General features: G+C 43.3%; 2 non-coding genes across 2 annotated transcripts; both read right to left on the bottom strand.

Annotated features, from left to right (window-relative positions):
* Positions 1-4,733: 4,733 nt before the first annotated feature.
* On the bottom strand, positions 4,734-4,840 carry LOC132536135 (U6 spliceosomal RNA). Its single transcript, XR_009547807.1, has one exon. It is a non-coding gene; the product is annotated as a U6 spliceosomal RNA (small nuclear RNA).
* Positions 4,841-17,282: 12,442 nt separating this feature from the next.
* LOC132536137 (U6 spliceosomal RNA) lies at positions 17,283-17,389 on the bottom strand. Its single transcript, XR_009547809.1, has one exon. It is a non-coding gene; the product is annotated as a U6 spliceosomal RNA (small nuclear RNA).
* Positions 17,390-18,282: the final 893 nt, after the last annotated feature.

The following is an 18,282-nucleotide window of genomic DNA, read 5'->3' as shown; positions in this document are numbered from 1 at the left end:
AAAAGGCACTTGTAAATTTTCTTCTAAGGATTTCTATTTCTGAAGGTCAGACACATACAATTGACAAGAGCAAGAGCAGAAGGAACTTAATTGTTTAAGACTTGTTATCTCAGGTTTACTTATGGAGTAAGAGTGTTTCTTTTTCTTTTGCCTCCTGCACTACAAATCCACTGCTCCTGGAGGCCATCCCCCCCGCCCTTTGTTGTTCTTTTTGTTTATCATTGTTGCTGGATAGGACAGAGAAATTAAGGGTGGGGGGGAGACAAGGAGAGAAAGACAGACACCTGCAGACCTGCTTCACTTCTTGTGGAGTTACATCCCTGCAGGTGGGGAGCTCAAACCAGGATCCCAACCCCTAACCTTAAGCTTTGTGCCATGGGTGCTGAACCGCTGCACTACCACCCAGCACCCAATAGTGCTTCTTCAGTAGTTCCAGTTCCAATCAAAGCCAAATTATCAGTGGTCTGAGAGAAGGAGGCAGAGTGGATAAAGTACAGGATTCTCAGGCATGAGGTCCCAAGTTCAATCCCCAGTGCCACATATACCAGAGTAACGTGCAGATTCTCCCTGCTCCTCTCTCTCTCATTAATGAATAAATTAGATCTTTAGAACAAAAGAAAAATATCTCTGAAGATGGGTAGGTTGCACCATGGAAGAAATTAGAGCTTCTAAATTGTAGGTCCTGAGTCCAATCCCAAGCACTGCATATGCTAGAGTGCTGCTTCTGGGCCCCTCTACCCCCTTCTGTAGTTCATGAAATTAAAAATAATTAAAAAGCTATATTTTACCCACATCAGTCCGTTCTCCAGCAAGTTTACTAATGTGTTAACTCAAACTTCTTTCTCAAGCTGTTTCTATTCAGGATTTGTATCATAACTCTCTAAAGAGAAAATTGGTTTAAAGGTCATTTTTATGAAATTTTTTATGGAAATTAAGATACTTTCAAGTTGTAAAATAAAACATATTATTACATAAATTTATTACGACTCCCTGTGGGTTCAGAAATAAATAGCTCTGCCAAAACCATACTGCAAAGCACAAGGACCAGCAGAAGGATCCTGGTTCTGGCCCCCAGCTCTCCACCTGCAGGAAAGGTACTTCACAAGCAGTGAAGCAGGTCTGCAGGTATCTGTCTTTCTCTACCCCTGTCTTCCCCTCCTCTCTCCATTTCTATCTGTCCTATCCAACAACAACATCAATAACTACAACAATGTTAAACAAGGGCAACAAAAAAGGGAAAATAAATTAATTCATTAAAAAAACCATACTCTAATATTTTCTGCTTATAGAGTCTAAGGTCAAGGGGCAAGAAAGGGTTTTTCCCCCACTACATTTTTCGATATTTCCTAGATTTTGAATTACATATGTATGTAGTTTTATTCAAATGTGTAAGTTCTACTAAAGTGTATGTATCATTTAAATAAGCAAAGTATGTATACTCTTGTTCTCTTCAGATTGTATAAATCTTTTGCCTCTTAAGTAAGCAATGTATCATAATATTTTAAATTTTAAAAAAATAAAGGCTGCCACTGTCTGGGAGGTTGTGCAGTGGATAAAGCTTTGGAGTTCTTAGGTGTGAGTTCTCAAGTTTGATCTCCGGCATCACATGAGTCAGAGTGATGCTGTGGTTCTCCTTCTTCCTCTCCCCTATTTCTCTCATTAATAAATAAATCTTTACAAACAAAAGTAAAACCTGAATGGGGTTGAAAGAGAATGTGGAAGCCCAAAATAGACATGTTTTTGAGTTATTTGCAGTAAACCTTGTAGCATTTTAGGAAAAGTGGGTTGCATAACAGTAAGCATTATAATAACTGTCACTAGTCACTTTGATTTAGATATCTTAGTTTTCCCTACTCTTGTCCTTTCCACTTTCCCTACCCTTGTTTTAGCCTGCAGTAGTGTAAGTGACAGTGCAAATGATATATTAATCCCTTGCCTGCGATGGTCTCAGATTGCAGAGGAGCATCAGTAGGTAAACTTGAAGCTAGGAATTCACATTTCCCAACCATTACTTCTTAGCAAACCCCTTCTGGCACAGACACAGAGAGCCTAAACATTCAAGTTATTTCTTATTCTCAATGGAATATATTTTCTATATGTCCTGAGATATTTTTACTTGGTCAAGAATAATGAAATAACATTTTTAATATAAAGTAACCTTTAAAAAGTCTTTTTTTTGTTTGGTAAGAGAGAAAGAAATAGAGATGGAAAGGGGAGATAGAGTGGAAAAAGAAAGTGAGACACATTAAGATGGTGTTTCACTGCTTGTGAAGCTTCTGCCTGCAAGTGGGGATGAAGGGCTTGAACATTGGTCCTCTCACACTATACATGTGCACTCACAAAATGACCTTTAAAAAAATATGAATATATCGATGTATTTTAGTACAACAGTTTTATACTACATAATTCTACTATTGCCAACAGATGTTTTCTCCTTTTAACTTTAAAATGAAAAAAATGGGGTCCGGGAGGTGATGTAACCAGTGGAGTGAACATGTTACAATTCACAAGGACTAAAGTTCAAGCCCAAGATACAACCAGCTGAGGAGAAGCTTCACAAGTGGTGAGGCAACGCTGCAGGTGTCTCTCTGTGTCTCCCCCCTCTACACCTTCTGTTCCCTCTCAACTTCTATCCAGGAAATAATTAATGAATAAAATATACAGGGGGCCAGCAGTGGTGCATCTGTTTAAGCACAGAAATTTCAGTGCATAAGGAATCATGTTCAAGTCCCTGGTCCCCAGCTTCAGGGGGTAGGGGAAGCTTCACAAGTGGTAAAGCAAGGCTGCAAGTGTTTCTCTGTCTCTCTCTTTTCTAACTCCTCCTCTCCTCCAAATTCCTCTGTCTCGGTCCAATAATAAATAAATATATTAATATATATAAAAGAAAATTGACTTTAAAAATTTTTAAAAATGAAATAGAAAAAGTGGGATACAGAGCATGTGAGAAACATCACAGTACCTGCCATCATGCCTGGTGCTCCCATGTTGTGTTAGGGCTCAACACCAAGTCTGCAAGCATGGTGATGTGATGTGCACTCTACTGGGGGAGCAAGCTCTGGACCCCTTCGTTTATTTATTTTTATGGATAGAGCACTACTCAGAACTTCTGTATGCTGGGGATCAAACTTGGGGCCTCCTGCATGTGTAGTATGCAGTTTACCACTAACCTATCTCTCAGTTAAATGCTTACAATTTTGAGATAGAGACCTAAGCACAGATCTACTATCCACTGAACTTGGCTTGCTGTATCTGTGTTGCTGTTCAGTGGGGCCAGGAATCAAGCCCAGGGACTCCCATATGTAAGGCATGTGCAGAGTGACTCTTCGAACAGTTGTTAAGTGATTCTACTAAATAAATCTTATCTGCAGTGTCCTGAGAGGTGGTACAGTGTATAAGACATTGGACTCTAAAGCATGAAGTTCTCAGTTTAATCTCTGGCATTGCATAGGTCACAGTGATACTCTAGTTCTTCCCTCACACCTTTCTCTATAATCTTCTGGTAAAGCCTACCTTGAAGCACATGCAGAGCAATTTCTTTGTTTTTTATCTGGGAGCGTTCTTGCTGGCATTCAACTACAAGCCCTGGAAAATTACCAAGACAAAAGGGACTTCCCACAAGGCAAACTTAAACAGAAGCAAGATGTTTAAGACAAGGAAACATGAATCAGGAAATTACTACAAAAGATTAAGAACATTTTAGATTTAACAGGCTTTAGAAATGATACCTAAGGGAGCCAGAAGGTAGCACAGTGGGCTAAGCCCACATGGCACAAAGAGCAAGGACCGTTTAGGATCCTGGTTCAAGCCCCCTGCTCTCCACCTGCAGAGGAGTCGCTTCACAGGTAGTAAAGCAGGTCTGCAGGTGTCTCTCTGTCTCTATTCCTCTCTATCTCCCCCTTCTCTCTCAATTTCTCTCTGTCACTATCCAATAACAAACAAAAAAAAGATACATAGATTGCTTTATGGAAAACTGGGAATTGTTATGCAAGTACATACATAACATACCTTTTTTATTCATAAAAGAGAATGAGAGCATCATTATGGTACATGCAATGCCAGGAATCAAACTCAGGACCAGAAGGTGGCTCAGGGGGTAAAGCACATGCTTTACGTAGCATGTGGCTGGGGGTCTGATCCTGGACACTGCAAGTGAACACCACAGGCAGGCAATGGGAGGGACTCCGTGCATAGAGGAGCAGTGCTTTGCATGTCTCCCTCTCTTAAAGGATACAGAATGGAGACTGGCGGGGAGGCTTCTCAGCTGTCCCATGCAGCTGCAAGGTTCTGGGTGGGATTGATCCCCAGGCACAATATTTGAGAAAAATTTTTTAAAAGTCTTTGTATTACTTAAAAGATGTACAGTTAAGAGAACAATATTACCATGATTTTTTTCAAAAAAGCCAATCTGCAGCCCTGGAGGCTGGCACAATGGTTGGAGCTTTGGACTCAAGCATGAGGTCCTGAATTCTACCACCAGCGTCACATGTCACAGACTGATGCTACAGTGTTTTCTCTCTCTATCTCTCTCTCTTTCTCCTCCCTTTCTCCCTCACTAATAAATCTTTTAAAAGAGCTCCAGCATATGTAGAAAAAGGGTTCAGACAGACCTAGGATCCAACACATGCAAATCCTGACCTCTTACCACTGAACCACCTCCCAGCTTGCATTAACTGGTTCTTTAAAAGATTTTAATTATTTATATGTGTACATATATTTTATAAACTTTTTTTTGAAAAAATATGGTACACTTCATGAATTTGTGTGTAATCCTTGAGCAGGGGCCATGCTAATCTTCTCTGTATCATGCCAATTTCAGTATATGTACTACCAAAGCTAGGACTATATTATAATCTTATTTAAAAAGTGTTAAGAGATGGAGACAGTTGGAGTCGGGTGGTGGCACAGCGGGTTAAGCGCACATGGCGCAAAGCTCAAGGACCGGAGGAAAGGTCGCGGTTGGTGGTTCGAGCTCCTGGCTCCCCACCTGCAGGGGAGTCCCTTTACAGGTGGTGAAGCAGGTCTGCAGGTGTCTGTCTTTCTCTCCCCCTCTCTGTCTTCCCCTCCTCTCTCCCTTTCTCTCTGTCCTATCTAACAACAACGACATTAATAACCACAACAATGTTAAGCAACCAGGGAAACCAAAAGGAAAAATAAATAAAAATTAAAATAGAGTGGAAAAGAATAGAAAAGAAAAAAAAAGAAAGGGAGACAATGAGACCTTGGTGACAACAACAACAAAAAAATAAAATAACCTATTTATACTCTAGAATTGCAAAATGGCTAGGGCAGTGGATCTGTAGGCATTAAGTCCTGAATTCAATCCCCAGCATTGCATGTGCCATAGTCATGCTCTGCTTCTCTTTTTGGTATTAATAAGTAACATTTTTTCCTTTTTTTTAATTTCCTTTTTTTTTTTAAACCACAGTTCCTGTCCGGTTCCTACCCAGCTCCAAGATTGGCTCCTGCCTGGCTCTGCCCAGCTCCTATTGCAGCTCCCACCTGCCAGTGCCCTGGCCGCCCTGTTGTGCACAGGCGGACTGCAGTCCCCCCAGGACTATCCTTGCAGACACAAGAGCCCCAGGCGCCCCCCGCCCACCCCCCATGGCACAAGGAGCCCAGCCAGGCCCAGGCCTCCTGAAAGGGGTAGGGGGTGAGGGGGCGCTGGGAGTGGCCTCCCTGGACCAGCAGTTTGCAAAGTGCCAGACCCTCATCCCAGACCCAACCCGCAGCCTGGCAAATGGCTCAACAGGGGTTCCAGCCAGCCAGCATGGGGCACAGCTCTGAAATGCATGTCTCTTCGAGAGAGACAGAGGCAGAGAAAACACTCTAGCTGTAGAAGTGTGAGGAGACCCCCCAACCTGGACCCACACCCCGCGCCCAGGCCTTCACCTTAGTCTGGGAGCCCGGCTCGCCATGTTGCCCCAGGCCAAACTCCAGGTTCAGGATTCCAAACAGCAGTCCCCCTAGGACCTCGTCGTGGGCCACACCAAGGAAGGACAGCGGGCGCACATTACGATGGGCGGGCGCGCGGAAAGTTCTCTGTGCCTGGCCACTCCCGAAGCCAAGGCAGGCTGGTGGGTTCCACCGGGGTCCCCTCCTGCCAGGGCGGTTGGGGTGGGCGGGAGGCTCACTGCCTGGCCTCGAGCTGCCTGGGCGGGTCCTCACCCTCAGGGCGCTCGGAGCCGCAGGCATGGACATGCTGGGCGAGGCCCTGGGACCCCAGGACCCCTCTCCTGGCTGGAAGGAAAGGGAAGTCCGGCTGCCCAGACTCTCCGACGGGGTCCCTGTGCGTGCGCTCCTGGAAGCCTAAAACAGCAGGATCTGGGGCACGCAGCCACCCTTCCAGGGTGTCCCTGCCCGGGGTGTGGGGTCTGGGGTCTCGCGCACACCTCCCCCGGGTGCGCCCCTGCTGGGGGTGCGCATGGCCCTTATCCGGGGACTGCCCCGCTCAAGGCCGCTGGATCCTGGGGGTTGGGGGGGGCGCAGCCACCTCTTCGGGGTGTGCCTGGCCCGGGGTAAGGGGTCCAGCGGCGCTGGCGCCTCTGTGGCTGTACCCCGACTTCGCCCCTCCCCCCACCCAGCACCTTCCTGGGCGGGCGCGACACCCGAGCCTTCCAGGACCGGTGGCACCGGGGGCCACTTACTTGGAATTGGAGGAATGGCAGTAGATGGGCCGAGCACGATGGACATGGCCGCTGCTGTCCAGCACAGCACCGTCATGACTCCCCAGCAGTACTTCCACGCCGGGAGCCTCCGCACAGTCGTGGCCTGGCGCTCAAGTCTCAGACCCTGGCCCCAGCGCTGGGGCCTATGGGTGCGACGCAACTCAACGCAATGCGGCGTGGGGGTGACGTGACGCGACACGACGCTGAGCAATGCAGCGTGGGGGCGACGGGGCCTCAGGGCGAGGGCCGCAGGGTTCCATGGCGCTGAGCTGGACGCAGCTGGGACAAAGAGAAGAAGAGAAGGGAAGACAGGGGGAGAGAAAGATAGACACACCTGCAGACCTGCTTCACCTACTGTGAGGCCAGGCCCCTGCAGGTGGGGAGCTGGGGGCTCGAACCAGGATCCTTACGCTGTGCGACCTGCGATAAACCCGCTGCGCCACCTCCGAACTCCCTTTTTTTAATGTTTTATTTATAAAAAGGAAACATTGAGTAAACCATAGGATAAGAGGGGTACAACTTCCAACAACGACAACAACAATAATAACTACAACAATAAATCAACAAGGGCAACAAAAGGGAATAAATAAAATAAAATATTTTTTTAAAAAAAGAGGGGTACAACTCCACACAATTCCCACCACCAGAACTCTGTATCCCATCCCCTCCCCTGATAGCTTTCTTGTTTTTTAACCCTGGGAGTATGGACCCAAGGTCATTGTGGGATGCAGAAGACGGAAGGTCTGGCTTCTGCAATTGCTTCCCCGCTGAACATGGGCGTTGACTGGTTGATCCATACTCCCAGCCTGTCTCTCCCTTGTCCTAGTGGGCAAGGGCTCTGGGGAAGCAGAGCTCCAGGACACATTGGTGGTGTTGTCTGTCCAGGGAAGTCTGGTCAGCATTATGCTAGCATCTGGAACCTGGTGGTTGAAAAGAGTTAATATACAAAGCTGAACAAATTGTTGACCAATCATGGACCTAAGCTGGAATAGAACAGATATAGTGTTGAGGGGATTCTTAAGAAATTCTTTAATAATTTTAAAATAGGCACAGGTGGTGGTGATCTCAGTTGAGCATGCACATAACCATGACTAAGAACCCAGGTTCAAGGCCCCAGTGCCTACCTGCTAGGGGGTGGGGTTAAGCTTGACAAGCAAGCAGAGCTGTACTTGTCTTTCTCTCTCTCCATTATCTCCCTTCCTTGTATGAATTGCCTTGTTCTATCAAATCAAAATTTAATTGTAAATACAAATTCCTTAAAAATAATCTAAGCGAAGTCAGGAGGTAGCACAGTGGGTTAAGTACACCGGCTCTCAAACTACAGAGGGTTTCCTTCACAGGCAGTGAAGCAGGTCTGCAGGTGTCTATCTTTCTCTCCCCCTCTCTGTTTTCTCCTCCTCTCTCCATTTCTCTCTGTCCTATCCAACTACAAGGACATCAATAACAACAATAATAACTACAACAATAAAATAACAAGGGCAACAAAAGGGAAAATAAATATTTTAAAAATTTAAAAATATTTTTATTATCTTTATTTATTGCATAGTAACAGCAGAAATCAAAAGGGAAAGGGGAAGTAAAGAGGGAGAAGAGAGAGAGAGAGAGAGAGAGAGAGGGAGAGACCTGCAGCACTGCTTCACCATTCACAAAGATTTTCCTCTGCAGGTGTGGTGGGGACTCAAATCCAAAATAAATTTTAAGAATCTAACTCAACTCATTTTGTGTTGATGGTGTTAGGGTTTCGAGACAGACTTAAGTTTGAATAAAATCTAGAGACAGGATGTAAAGTTCAAAATCTCAGAGCCAGAAAAAGAAACAGGGCTTTGCCTAGACCCATCCCTGCTACCTGCACGATGAGACTGCGTGAGAGGAGGACAAAGCAGTAGGAATATAATGTCCCTTTGGAATATATATCCCTTGGAATATAATATCCCTTTGGAATATATATCCCTTTGGAATATAACATTTTAAAAATAGGCCTACTAGCTATCTTCAAAACAGAGACCCCAAATCTTCATCTGCAATATTCCAGCCTTTAGGTTCATGATGGGTCAACAATTTGTTTGGCTTTATATGTCAACTCTTTTTTTAGCCACCAGGTTTCAGATGCTACCAAGATGCCTACTGGACTTCCCTGGACAGAAGACTCCACCAATGTGTCCTGGAGCCCCAATTCTCCAGAACTCTGCCCCACTAGGGAAAGAGAAAGACAGACTGAGAATATGGATCCACCTGTAAACACCCATGTTCAGCATGGAAGCAGTTACAGAAGCCAGACCTTCTACCTCTGCACACCATAATGTCCCTGAGTCCATACTCCCAGAGGGTTAAAGAATAGGAAAGCCATTGGGAGGGTATGGGATACTGAGTTCAGGTGGTGGGAATTATACCCCTCTTATCCTATGGCCTTGTCAATGTTTCCATTTTATAAATAAACCTTTTAAAAAGAATAGCATATATAGATAGTTGTATGCAAAAAAAATCAGTGGAAGCTTCTTTAAAAGCAAAAAAAATAGGGGCAGGTGGTGGTGCACCTGGTTAAGTGCATACATCATAGTGCACAAGGACCTGGGTTCAAGCCCCTGGCCCCCTACCTGCAGGGGGAAAACTTCACAAGTGGTGAAATATAGCTACAGGTGTCTCTATCTCTTTCCCTTTCTATATGTTCCTCCCTTATCAATTTCTCTTTCTATCTAATCAATCAGTCAATCCAGACATAGATAATTAAAAAAAAAGAGGCATCACATGCAGAAAAACTCCCCTCTCCCTCTAAGCTGAGGGGAGACATTTTCAGAGTTTCTTCTGGCCTAAACAAAGTGCTGGGTGAAGATTTTGCCTCTTATTTTGTATTTCCTCTCACCTCTAAAGGAATGCAAATGGGACAGTGGGGTAGGTGGGGGTGCACTGGGTTTAGTGCACATAGTATAAAAGCACAAAGACCCATGCAAGGATCTTGGTTGGAGGCCCTGGCTCCTCACCTGCAGAGGGACACTTCACAAGCAGAGAAACAGGTCTCTATCCCTCTCTATATACCCCCTCCCCTCTCAGTTTCTCTCTGTCTTAGCCAAAATAAATAAGTAAATGAATCAATAAATATATGGCTGCCAGCACCAGTGGATTCATAGTGCTGGCCCTGAAACCTGGTGATAAGCCCAAAAGCAAGAAAGAAAGAAAGAAAGAAAGAAAGAAAGAAAGAAAGAAAGAAAGGAAAAATAAACAAAGAAAGAAAAGCCAAGAGAAAAAAGGGGGGAGTCAGGCAGTGGTATACTTGGTTAAACACACAACAATGCACAGGGACATGGATTCAAGCCCCTGATCCTCACTGCAGGAGGAAAGCTTCAAAAGTGACTAAGCAGGGCTGCAAGTGTCTCTGTCTCTCCCTCCCTCTCTCTCCCCCTTCCATCACATCTCAAGTTCTGGCTGTCTCTATCCAATAAATAAATATACCTTAAAAAGAAAAGAAAATTAAAGAAAGGAAAAAGTTAAGCTACTAAAAACAGGCTTTCCAGAAGCAGTTTGTTTCCACTCATGTGCTCTGTAACAGGGGACCTCAAAAAAGAGCTTTCTTATTTCAAATGCCAATTTTATGTAGACTTCTGTCATGTAAATTAATTTTTCTATTATTATCTTTATTTATTTAATGGATAGAAACAGCCATAAATTCAGAGGGAAGGTAGGTGATAGGGAGAGAGACAGAGACACCTGCAACACGGCTTCACCACTCAAAAAGTTTTCCCCTTGCAGATGGGGGCCAGGAGCTTGAACTTGGATCCTTGTGCACTGTAACATGTGTGCTCAAACAGGTGTACCACAATCAGGACCCCAGGACTATTTAAAATAGTATCTTGCCAAAAGCAGTTAGCAGTCACACTCCAAGGAGACTGTTCTAGCATCAGGAAACACTTGTAAACACCCCAGCCCCCCACACACACATGCACAGACAGGCTCCAGGGGGCAGAGGGAGCCAGTCTGACCTGGGAGTGAAGTGGGCAGGGCATACATGTGCCCTGGATCCTTCCACCTCAGTGGGCCCCCTCCCCTCCTCTTTCAACCTTCTCAGTTCAGATGACAGATTTACAAGCAAGATAAAGGGACCAAGCCAAGAAGGAAAGGAAGATAATCGAATATTACCAGGGGTTGGGCTGTAACACAGTGGGTTAAGCACAGGTGGTGCAAAGCACAAGGATCAGCCTAAGGATACCGGCTAGAGCCCCCAAATTTGATTCCTTAATAAACCAACCCCCCGAATTCCTTAATAAACCAGGCCCCCAAATTTGATTCCTTAATAAACCAGGCCCCAAAATTTGATTCCTTAATAAATCAAAGATACATTAAGCACATTCAGTAATATTACCTTAATATCATGGACTTCATATCCTACCCTGTGGTCAGTGACACTATTCTGGGTGAAATTGTAGGTCTGGATTCTTTCTGACTAGGTGCTTGTTCCAACCTGTGCAGAGATAGAAAGGAATTCACATTTTAATATAATTACTATCTTTACTACAATGGAAAAGGCACCGCAAATTCTTTTCTAAGGATTTCTATTTCTGAACGTCAGGCACATACAATTGACAAAGAGCAAGAGTGGAAGGAATTTAATTGTTTAAGACTCTTGTTATCTCAGGTTTACTTATGGAGTAAGAGTGTTTCTTTTTCTCTTTTTTTTTTCTACCTGAACTACAAATCCACTGCTCCTGCAGGCCATCACTCCTCCCCCGCCGCCTTTTGTTGTTCTTTTTGTTTATCATTGTTGCTGGATAGGACAGAGAAATTGAGGGTGGGGGGGGAGACAATGAGTGGGAGAGAAAGACAGACACCTGCAGACCTGCTTCACCACTTGTGAAGTGACATCCCTGCAGGTGGGAAGCTCAAACTGGGATCCCAACCCCTATCCTTGAGCTTTGTGCCATGTGCGCTTAACCTGCTCGCTGCACTACCACCCAGCACCCAATAGTGCTTCTTCAGTAGTTCCAATTCCAATCAAAGCCAAATTATCAGTGGTACTGGGAGGAAGAGGTAGAGTGGATAAAGTATAGGTTTCTCAGGCATGAGGTCCCAAGTTCAATCCCTGGTGCCACATATACCAGAGTAATGTGCAGATTCTCCCTGCTCCTCTCTCTCTCATTAATGAATAAATAAGATCTTTAGAACAAAAGAAAAGTATCTCTGAAGATGGTTAGGTTGCACCATGGAAGAACTTAGAGCTTCTAAATTGTAGGTCCTGAGTCCAATCCCAAGCACTGCATATGCTAGAGTGCTGCTTCTGTGCACCTCTACCACCTTTTGTAATTCATTAAATTAAAATAAATAAAAAACTATATTTTACCCTCATCAGTCCGTTCTCCAGCAAGTTTACTAATGTGTTAACTCAAATTTTTTGCTCAAGCTATTTCTATTCAGGATTTGTATCATAACTGTCTAAAGAGAAAATTGGTTTAAAGGTCATTTTTATGAAATTTTTTATGGAAATTAAGATACTTTCAAGTTTTAAAATGAAACATATTATTACAAAAATTTATTACAAATCCCTATAGGTTCAGAAATAAATATCTCTGCCAAAACCATACTGCAAAGTGCAAGGACCAGTGGAAGGATCCTGGTTCTGGCCCCAGCTCCCCGGACCTGCAGGAAAGGTACTTCACAAGCAGTGAATCAGGTCTGCAGGTATCTGTCTTTCTCTCCCCCTCTGTCTTCCCCTGCTATCTCCATTTCTCTCTGTCCTATCCAACAACAACAACATCAATAACTACAACAATGTTAAACAAGGGCAACTAAAAAGGGAAAATAAATTAATTCATTTAAAAACACCATACTACTGATAGAGTCTAAGGTCGAGGGTCAGGAAAGGGTTTTCCCCCCACTTCATTTTCTCTATTTCCTAGATTTTGAATTACATATGTATGTAGTTTTATTCAAATGTATAAGTTCTACTAAAGTGTATGTATCATTTAAATAAGCAAAGTATGTATACTCTTGTTCTCTTCAGATTGTATAAATCTTTTGCCTCTTAAGTGAGCAAAGTATCATAATATTTTAAATTATAAAAAAGTAAAGGCTGCCGGGAGTCGGGCTGTAGCGCAGCAGGTTAAGCGCAGGTGGCGCAAAGCACAAGGACCGGCATAAGGATCCCGGTTCGAACCCCGCCTCCCCACCTGCAGGGGAGTCGATTCACAGGCGGTGAAGCAGATCTGCAGGTGTCTATCTCTCCTCCTCTCTCCATTTCTCTCTGTCCTATCCAACAACGACAACAACAATAATAACTACAACAATAAAACAACAATGGCAACAAAAGGGAATAAATAAAATAAATATAAAAAAATAAAAATAAATGCTGCCACTGTCTGGGAGATTGTGCAGTGGATAAAGCTTTGGGGTTCTTAGGTGTGAGGTCTCAAGATTGATCTCCGGCATCAGATGTGTCAGAGTGATGCTGCGGTTCTCCTTCTTCCTCTCCCCTATCTCTCTCATTAATAAATAAATCTTTACAAACAAAAGTAAAACCTGAATGGGGTTGAAAGAGAATTTTGGAGTTGGAAGCCCAAAATAGCCATGTTTTTGAGTTATTTGCAGTAAACCTTGTAGCATTTTAGGAAAAGTGGGCTGCATAACAGTAAGCATTATAATAACTGTCACAAGTCACTTTGATTTAGATATCTTAGTTTTCCCTACTTTTGGCCTTTCCACTTTCCCTACGCTTGTTTTAGCCTGCCGTAGTGTAAGTGACAGTGCAAATAATATATTTATCCCTTGCCTGCGATGGTCTCAGATTGCAGAGGAGCATCAGTAGGTAGACTTGAAGATAGGAATTTGCATTTAAAAACCACTACTTCTTAGCAAACCCCTTCTGGCACACACACAGAGAGCCTAAACATTCAAGTTATTTCTTATTCACAGCGGAGTATATTTTCTATATGTCCTGAGATTTTTACTTGGTCAAGAATAATGAAAAAACATTTTTAATATAAAGAAACCTTTTAAAAAGTTTTTTTTTTCTTTTTGCTTGGTAAGAAAGAAAGAAATGGAGATGGAAAGGGGAGATAGAGTGGCAAAAGAAAGTGAGACACATTAAGATACTGTTTCACTGCTTGTGAAGCTTCCACCTGCAAGTGGGGATCAGGGGCTTGAACCTTGGTCCTCTCACACTATAACATGTGCACTCACAAAGTGACCTTTACAAAAAGATGAATATATTGATGTATTTTAGTACGCCAGAGTTTCATACTTACACCAGAGTTTCATACTTACATAATTCTACTGTTGTCACCAGTTGTTTTCTCCTTTTAAATTTAATAATGAAAAAATGGGGTCCAGGAGGTGGTGTAACCAGTGGAGTGCACATGTTACAATGCACAAGGACTAAGGTTCAAGCCCAAGATACAACCAGCTGAGGAGAAGCTTCACAAGTGGTGAGGTAGCACTGCAGGTGTCTCTCTTTGTCTCCCCTTCTAGAACTTCTGTTCCCTCTCAATTTCTATCCAGGAAATAATAAATGAATAAAATATACAGGGGGCCAGCAGTGGTGCATCTGGTTAAGCACACAAATTACAGTGCATAAGGAACCAGGTTCAAGCCCTTGGTCCTAAGCTGCAGGGGGTAGGGGAAGCTTCACAAGTGGTAAAGCAAGGCTGTAGGTGGTTCTCTGTCTCTCTCCTGTTCTATCTCCCCCTCCCCTCCCTATTTCTCTGTCTCTGTCCAATAATAACTAAATATATTAATATATATAAATGAAAATTGACTTTAAAATTTTTAAAAAATGAAATAGAAAAAGTGGGATAAAGAGCATGTGAGAAACATCACAGTACCTGCCATCATGCCTGGTGCTCCCATGTTGTGTTAGGGCTCAACACCAGGTCTGCAAGCATGGTGATGTGATGTGCACTCTACTGGGGGAGCAAGCTCTGGACCCCTTCGTTTATTTATTTTTATGGATAGAGCACCACTCAGAACTTCTGTATGCTGGGGATCAATCTTGGGGCCTTATGCATGTGCAGTATGCAATTTACCAATAAGCTACCTCTCAGTTCAATGCTTATGATTTTGAGATAGAGACCTAAGCATAGATCTACCATCCACTGAACTTGGCTGTGTCTGTGTTACTGTTCAGTGGTGTCTGTGTTACTGTTCAGTGGTGCCAGGAATCAATCCGAGGGACTCCCATATGTAAGGCATGTGCAGAATGACTCTTCGAACAGTTGTTAAGTGATTCTACTAAATAAATCTTATCTGCAGTGTCCTGACAGGTGGTTCAGTGAATAAGACATTGGACTCTCAAGCATGAAGTTCTGAGTTTAATCTCTGGCATTCCATAGGTCACAGTGATACTCTAGTTCTTCCCTCACACCTTCTCATTAATAAATAAATCATTTTTTTCCTTTCCATTTTGTTTCACTTGTTGTTTTATCATTATTATGGTGATTATTATTGTTATTGATGTCATTGTGGATAGGACAGACAGAAATCGAGAGAGGAGGGGAAGATAGAGGGTGAGAGAAAGATAAGACATCTACAAACCTGATTCACCACTTATGAAGAGACAACCTGCAGGTGGGGATCCAGGAACACAACCCAGGTTCCTTGCACCAATCCTTGAGATTTGCATCACCTGCACTCAACCTCCTGCACTACCACCTGACCCCCACCTTTCTTTTTTTCTTTTATTTATTTTCTTTTATTTTATTTCTTTTATTTTTATTTATTATTTCTTTTATTTACCTGCATTCTTCTGGTATTTTGCTGTCGACACGTCTTTCTCTATAATCTTCTGGTAAAGCCTATCTCGAACCACATGCAGAGCAATTTCTTTGTTTTTTTATCTGGGAGCGTCCTTGCTGGCATTCAACTACAAGCCCTGGAAAATTACCAAGACCAAAGACAGATGGGAGTTCCCACAAGGCAAACTAAAACAGAACTAAGATATTTAAGACAAGCAAACATGAATCAGGAAATTACTACAAAAGGTTAAGAACATTTTAGATTTAACAGGCTTTAGAAATGATACCTAAGGGAGCCAGAAGGTAGCACAGTGGGCTAAGCCCACATGGCACAAAGAGCAAGGACCGTTTAGGATCCTGGTTCAAGCCCCCTGCTCCCCACCTGCAGTGGAGTCACTTCACAGGTAGTAAAGCAGGTCTGCAGGTGTCTCTCTGTCTCTATTCCTCTCTATCTCCCCCTTCTCTCTCAATTTCTCTTTGTCGCTATCCAATAACAACAAAAAAAAAGAAATAAAGAAATGATACATAGATTGCTATATGGAAAACTGGAAATTGTTCTGCAAATACAAACTATTGTATTTAATGTGGAATGTAAAACATTAATTCCCCAATAAAGAAATTAAAAATAAAAAGAGAGAAAGAAAGGAAGAAATGATACCTAGCTTAAGATGTAATAACTGTTGACTCACCTGTAAAGAAGGAAGCTTCACAGGCGGTTAAGCAGTGCTGTTGGTGTCTTTCTCTCTCCCTCCCCCTATGATCTCAGTTTCTCTGTCTTTATTCAATAAACAAGTAAAGTAAAATAAATCTTGAAAAAATACTCGTAAATGGTTGCTCTGATACTGATATCTTGAGGTGTTTCCTATATGAAGGCTGAATGTAGCAACACCTATTGATGAGGATGATTCTTTCTCCATGTTCTGCCTCCCAATCCCACCCCAGCACATTCATTTACTTTGAAAGATCAACATACAGCAGGGTATTGTGACCCAAATGTAGATACACACGTTGTCTGTCTCAAGGAGAACTAAGTCAGCTTGACCCACTTCAATCATCAATACAGAGATGTTGAAAATAACATGTTTATATAGAGAGACCAATGCAAAGAAGCTACCCAGTGTCTTAAAAAAGTTATAGTGACTGTTCTTTCCTTTGCCTTGGTTCTAAATTTGTTGAATTTGGATTTTAAATGGGCCTGGCCTACTGTTGAGTCCAGTTACCCGCCTAAATCTAGGCGCAGGTTGTCTGTTTCTTAAAAAGAAAACATAGCATAGCATGTGGCTGGGGGTCTGATCCTCCACACTGCAAGTGAAAACACAGGCAGGCAATGGGCGGGACTCCGTGCATAGAGGAGCAGTGCTTTGCATGTCTCCCTCTCTTAAAGGATACAGAATGGAGACTGGCAGGGAGGCCTCTCAGCTGTCCCATGCAGGTGCAAGGTTCTGGGTGGGATTGATCCCCAGGCACAATATTTGAGAAAAAAATTTTAAAAGACTTTGTATTATTTAAAATATGTACAGTTAAGAGAACAATATTACCATGATTTTATTCAAAAAAGCCAATCTGCAGTCCTGGAGGCTGGCAGAGTGGTTGGAGTTTTGGACTCAAGCATGAGGTCCTGAATTCTACCTCCAGCATCACATGTTCCAGACTGATGCTATAGTGTTTTTCCTCTCTCTCTCTCTCTCTCTCTCTCTCTCCTCCCTTTCTCCCTCACTGATTAATAAATCTTTTAAAAGAGCTTCAGCATATGTAGAACCAGAGTTCAGACAGACCTGGGATCCCACACATACAAATCCAGATCTCTTGCCACTGAACCGCCTCCCAGGTTGCATTAACTGGCTCTTTAAAAGGTTATAATTATTTATATGTGTGTACATATATTTTATAATCCTTTTTTTGAAAAAATATGGTATGCCTCATGAATCTGTGTGTAATCCTTGAGCAGGGGCCATGCTAATCTTCTATGTATCATGCCAATTTTAGTATATGTACTACCGAAGCTAGGACTATATTATAATCTTATTTAAAAAGTGTGAAGAGATGGAGACAGTTGGAGTCAGGCAGTGGCACAGCAGGTTAAGCGCACATGGCACAAAGCTCATGGACCAGAGGAAAGATCGCGGTTCTAGCCCCTGGCTCCCCACCTGCCCGGGAGTCCCTTCACAGGTGGTGAAGCAGGTCTGCAGGTGTCTGTCTTTCTCTCCCCCTCTATGTCTTCCCCTCTTCTCTCCATTTCTCTCTGTCCTATCCAACAACAACGACATTAATCACCACACAATGTTAAGCAACAAGGGCAACAAAATGGAAAAATAAATAAAAATAAAAAAGATTGGAAAAGAATAGACAAGAAAAAAAAAAGAAAGGGAGACAATGAGACCTTGGTGACAACAACAACAACAAAAATAAAATAACCTATTTATACTTTAGAATTGCAGAATGGCTAGGGCAATGGCTCTGTACGAACTAAGTCCTGAATTCAATCCCCAGATTTGCATGTGCCATATTCATGCTCTGCTTCTCTTTTTTGTATTAATAAATAACATTTTTCCTTTTTTTAATTTCCTTTTTTTAATTTCATTTTTTTTTAAAAACCGCGGTTCCTGCCCGGTTCCTACCCGGCTCCAAGATCGGCTGCTCCCTGGCTCTGTGGGGCTCCTAGTGCAGCTCCCACCTGCCAGCATCCTGGCTGCCCCATTGTGTGAGTAGGAAGACTGCAGTCTCCCCAGGACTGTCCCCACAGACACAAGAACCTCAGGCGACCCCTGCCCACCCCCCACCACACAAGGAGCCCTGCCAGGCCCAGGCCACCGGGACAAGGGGGGTTGGGGGTGGGTGTTGGCAGTACCCTCCAGGACCAGCAGGTTGCAAAGTGCCAGACCTTCAGCCCAGACCCAATCCAC

The sequence above is a fragment of the Erinaceus europaeus genome (assembly GCF_950295315.1).
Source record: "Erinaceus europaeus chromosome 6 unlocalized genomic scaffold, mEriEur2.1 SUPER_6_unloc_14, whole genome shotgun sequence".
Taxonomy (NCBI): domain Eukaryota; kingdom Metazoa; phylum Chordata; class Mammalia; order Eulipotyphla; family Erinaceidae; genus Erinaceus; species Erinaceus europaeus.
Note: the sequence above shows the minus strand (reverse complement) of the source record. Positions and strands in the feature narration are given on the sequence as shown.